This window comes from Pteropus vampyrus, unplaced genomic scaffold, assembly GCF_000151845.1.
Source record: "Pteropus vampyrus isolate Shadow unplaced genomic scaffold, Pvam_2.0 Scaffold169, whole genome shotgun sequence".
Lineage (NCBI taxonomy): Eukaryota > Metazoa > Chordata > Mammalia > Chiroptera > Pteropodidae > Pteropus > Pteropus vampyrus.
Window position 1 is genome coordinate 2275525 of NW_011888950.1, and position 6021 is coordinate 2281545.

Genomic DNA, 6021 nt, shown 5'->3' on the forward strand with positions numbered 1-6021 from the left:
GATGAGTACATGGCATTTTCTAGACAAATTTATATGAACAATGAGTTAATTGTATACAACATGAAAAGCCTGGGGCCTGTGTCACTCTTCCAGTTGTATCTTTTGGAGTCCTGTTGTATGACAAGATCTAAATTAGGGATCAGGAATAAACAAAATATATAGATACAAGGACTAAGAGGTGGAAGAGGACACTGCTAAACACCCAAACTATTCCCAAAGTGCTTAGAGCCCTAAGACTGGTCAAGAAGATACTCAGAGAGCAGTGTGCCATCTGTGATTGTCCCAGAGCCTGAAGCCAGCGCTCCTGGTGCAGGTCCTTCTCTCAGGGCTGACTAAATGCGTCTAACCACCCATCTTATGTGTAAGCCCAGAATTTCAGCTTAATTAACACTGAAAAATGACATGTCTGAGAAATTTAATTGAACACTTGTGAATGAAGATATGAGTGCTCCTTGTTCAAAGCTGACCAGCAAAGTTTCCCAAGCATATTCATCAGGCTGATCGGTGAGCACAGAATATTAACAAGAATCGCTAATACATGGTCTGGATGTTTCATGAAATCAGTCTAAGATATCATAACGAAGCCATCTCATCAGTGGGGATGGACTTACCAGTGAGTCAAGAGCACTTAAAGTCCATCTACCAAAGCGTCATCTCCCTTGGCGCATTTAAGAGGACACTGCCAATATTTACCTCTGTGAATTTACTGTTTGCTTTGCTCACATATCCGACTGGCATACATTTTTCTAACACCTTTCATCAGGTTGTGGTTTAGTCTTCTAAGCTAACAAGTCTTTCCTTCTCCTTGTCTTCACACATCTCTGTGGTGATTGATCTACATAATAACATACTAATTTTAAAGTTCAACCGCTACAGATCAATCTCATATCTCTACTTTCCAGTCCGTAGTGGGGAAAAAGGGTAGCAAGGTATTTCTCTATAGTCCTCAAGTATGGGAAAAGAAGTTACTGGTTTTCCTTCTCATTTAAAAATTAAACAGACTTTTAAAAAAGCCTATTATTGCACTTTCTCATTTCTGTGTTCGTATCAACAGGCCCCAAATCATTTTAGTCCTCCCAGGATGCTGGACACGGAAAGTTCTTCTTATCAAGGTCATTAATAGATTCACACTAACAAAGGAGCTTTATCTGTGTTACATTCAATATTTGCAGAGGCAAAACTGTGAACTTCTCTAGAAAAACCCTGGCAAGGGATAATCGAAAGTATCGAGGAAACAAATGAGAAAAGAAGATAAGTTGTGCAAATCACATTCGTGTTTCAGAAAGCCCAAGTTAAAAGAGCAAGACAGATTTAAGGCAAACTCCGAATTATACAATGGAAAAATACTGTGCTGAAGATTAAAGGCCCGCCTGCTAAATAGATAATGCCAAATTTGATGAGAAAATACATTACATTTCCTTTCCTTTGAAACCTTAGTTGATATTTTCCACTTTTACTGGAAAGAAATAAGCTCGAAGATGTCACTCGACACTTGAAGAGAGGGCCTTCCTTTCCAGATGCACAAACATGGAGGAAGTGCCTAAATGTTTTCCTGTGAAGTTCAAGCCCCTGGACCGTTCAAGGGCAGCTCACAGACTGAAAAATCCACTTTAGGTCTTTTGTTGTTTGGCTGCGGACATTCTTCTCTAAGGGAAACTTGTAAAGGAGCTGGAAGCAGGAGAGGGAAGTGGATGAAAAGAAAGGGCTTTTTCATTCCTGTCTGACCAGTCCTCTCCCTCAAGGCTTTTGCTTTGCTCTTGCATGTGAACTCACCTTTTACCTGGGCTTTAATTTACCACCAGGTAACCTCTGATCTTTTCTCTCTAACCTACATAGATTAGGGACCATCCATATCAGTATAGCTCAAACAGTTATCAGGAGACTTGAGGCATTTTCTCACTATTGTCACCTTATACAGTTTGGCCTGTGGCGCTTTGCTCATCTCCTGCAAGCTCCGCACCAAGCTGAGTTAGACTAGCATGCTCTCTTACTTTTCTCCATCGTAAAAGCACCACGAAGATTAACGTGTCCACTTCCAACCGTGTGCTCTGTGCTGCATGAGCGAGTTCAGCTTCACGTGCAGGCTACCTGTGCAGTCACACAGGTCCCCTTGTTTAAAAGGGCACTGCTGTTACCATCTTGAAATGCTTAATAACTTTTGAAAAAGGAACCCCACATTTTTATTTTGGACTAGGCCCTGCAAATTATATAGCCGGCTCTGTCCGTGACTGCGTTTCCCTGTCTGAAAGCTAAAAGCACAGCTGCATTCCTGACCTGACCCAACAAACCTCAGTCTAATGGGGCAAAGTGCATGTTGTCCATGGAGAAAGCACCTAGGTTAGAAAGCTAAGCGTAGCCAGATGCAGCTCCAGCCACTCACGCCTGTCACATCTGTCAAATATTCAAGAGCATGCATTCACTTGCTTGGTCACTGCTCTAAGCAAAATAAAGGCCTCCAGCCATGTCACATGCTAACATCAAGAGAACTGAAGACTGTGATTTGCATTAATTGAAAAGTCATGTCCAGACCTCTGGCCCAAGCTCCAGAAAGTTCCGGGCTCATGAATTCCAGGAATGTACGAAAAGAGAACCAAAAAGCAAAACTGGACTTTCACCTAAGTTTAGAAATCAAAGGCTATTGATCTAATTCTTTAGCTGAAATCCTTCACTAGAAACGGCAACAAAACCTTGTCTTCTTTCTTTACATAATTATTTCTTAGCTTCATGTTGATAAGAACAAAGTGATTATGAAAAATATTATTTCCTGCCTCAGAATGAAAATGTCTGCCTTATTTCTATGGGGGAAAGATTCGTCATCCCTTCTCTGTTTTCCTCTGTATATCACTACCCTCCCCTTCTCCCAAATACCCATAATTGGTTGAAGGAACAGAGGTGAGGGCTTGAACTATACCTTCTCCTCATTTTCCTTACTTTTTATATCTATGAAGCACATTGAATGCAGAACTGTAACAGTCGCTTGCTTGTTGGAGGGTCCTTGGAAGCTACAGCTTGCATTTGAGATTTCCATTTAAAGAACTGATAATAAAAAGATGATGCATGGCAAGTTCTCCAGAGTGAACCCACTATACCCACCGACCTTATCATACTCTTGAACTTCACACTTTTAGTGCAGCCCTGTGTTAAAATCCTAGCCCACAACCAGAAAAAAATTCAAATACTGACTAGACACTTGATGGTATTCAGGAATTATTATTTTAATTTTGGCATAATGTAGTGTTGTGATTATATTTTTAATAAATAGTTGTCTTCTGGAACTACATACCCAACTGAGCCAGGGGCTAGAGTAAGGGTGGTAGAAAGGAACAGGATTGGCTACAAGCTGATAATTTGTGCAGCTCAGTGACGTGTTCAGGAAAGCAAGTTATAATGGGCTCTTAACTCCTCTATATGTATAACATTTTCCATAATGAAAGCTTTCTTAAATGTATTTTTATAAATGATACATTTATTTTGACTCTGCCACTTCTTAACTGTGTAACACTAGGCAAATTGCTCTCCTAGCTTATTTCATACTAGTTTTCATAGTAACAGCTACCTCTTGCAATTGTGGGAAATGAGTACACTAGTGCATATAAAATGATCAGGAAAGAGCAGATCTGAAAGACCAGTTTTCTTCACCATGACCCGATTAACTTCCTCCATCCCAGGCACCCTGCAGGTAGCATCCACTACTGACCTTCACCGGAGCAGATCCTTTCCTTTTGTCTACATGTCAGCCCGAGTCTAGACTGAGTTCAAACTTCTGCCTACTTCGTGAAATCAGATAGGACTTTAAGAATCCAGCTTGCTGAGTGGGAAGCTAGAGTCTTAATCTCCTGTGTGGCCTCCCAACTCCCACCCCTTTCAGAAGAATACAAATGGACATTTGGATTTTCCATAAACAAGAGTGTGTGCCAAGCAGGTTTATGCAGATTGCAGAAAAATGTTCCTTTGATTCAGATCCTGAAAATTGGTCTCTGAGTGGCTGTACTTAAGAAACAGCATCAACAAGAACTCTCTTACCAAATCAGTTTGAAGTTGCAGATGCCTACGAAGAACTAATGAAACAAAGTTATGGTGGGAATCAATGAAAATCTTCATAGTAATGACCTTCTTAACAATTTTTAATTAATTGCTTTTTTCATCCAACGTGGGGCTGAATCACCTGATTCACCCGAATGTTAACAGAATCAACAAAAGTGAACAATGATCTAACAGTATTTACTTCGTGGACCTTCTACTATTACTATGTTGGATTTTCTTGGGAGGGAAAGCAGTGTAAATAAATGCCACGATCTTCCAAGAAAGTTGGTGGGGAGGATCAAGTGTATTAAGTGGAAGATTTTCTGTTTAAGTTACAGAGAAAAAGTATTTGCCAGCTTAATCCTAACTTCATTGTCTCCTCCACTTAATTCCAGCCACCAGATACTAATCTCTGAGGAGAATTCAGCCCTTCTTGGGAATTCGTATCATCATAAAGAGGCATTCCTTGAAAACGGTCTCTACAAATTAGGCATGTTTTCCCTTTGTGCATGGAATGCTAGCTTTAGGAACTGCAGCACTGTCTGCAGCAGCCAGCAACTGGAAACACAGGGAATACCCATCAACATAGCTGGATAAACTGGTTTACAGCCATGTCTCAGAATATTTGGGCAGGCATAGAAAATGACTTGGAGGATTATCCTGAGGTATCAGTGAGTAAGAAAAACAACACTGCAAAAGAATGTCAAATCCCATTTTTATAACACAGTCACGAAAAATAGCCTAGATTGGAATGGTGTGGTGCCTAAGATCACCTGAATACAGGAAAAATATACTGAGAACACCATTAGGGTGCTACCACGGCTTCCTAGTTGGGGTGTGTAGGCAGAGTGGGAATGAGGGGTACTGTCATTGACAAGCATGAGGAAGTGCCATGTTTGGTATAATCCCACATGCACGTGTCTGTATGTTTGCACACACACCTGCATGGATGTGTATGTGCACATGCATAAAAAGATTCATGAAAGGATGAGCACCTAGATGCTCAAAGTGGTGGTCATCGGGTAGTAAGTAGGAGTCCACATGACCTTTATTTATTAAATGTTTATATATGCTAGATTTCTTTACATTAAACATACAGCATTTATATGAGAGAAAAATAAAGTCTAATTGATCATGGGAACAAAAAAAGTGACCCATTCAGACGTAATTCACCAAATAGTGAGTATTTTATCAATTTTCTGTTGTTGCTCCCATTGATTGCCTCGTGGTCCCCATACTCCATCCTCAAGGCCACCAATGTGGCATCTCTCTGACCCTGCCTCCAATGTCGCATATCTTTCTCTGGCTCGCTCTGCCTCCCTCCCTCTTGTACTTTTAAGGATCCTTAGGATTAGTTTGGACCTGCCCAGCTAATCTAACATAATCTTCCTATTTTAAGGTCGACTGATTAGAAATCTTAATTCTTTCTGCAACTTTAATTCTCCTTTGTCATGTTACCTAACATAGTCATAGGTTCAAGGACTAGGACATGAACAACTTTGGGGGAGGGGACACTATTCTGCCTCCCACAGCATCCATGTGCTAGCATTGTGCAGGGCATTGAAAGTATGAAGGCAAGCAAACAGAATACCCACTTCAAAGAAACATTATGCCAACAAGTGACATTAACTAAGGGCTTACTCTGCTCCAGGTATCGTTCAAACACTACATTCACCCATTCAACAAACATCGAGCATCTTCTACATGCTGGGCAGTATGTGGGCACTGGGGATGCCACACTAAATAAAACACACAGAAATCCCTGCCCTCATGTAGCAGGCAGTTAACCAAATAAAATGAACTTCTTGACAGGAGTCCACAGTTGGGCGCTTGATAATGCCCATTTACACATGAGGAAACCAAGGCACAGAAAGGGTAAGACATTTCCTTGAGTCTATGAAGAGGTAAAGCTGACTTTGAATCTTGGCAGCCTCTCTCCAGGACCCAAAGTCCTTACTGTAAGGCCTCCTCTAGTGCTATTTTGCCACGCAAAAATGG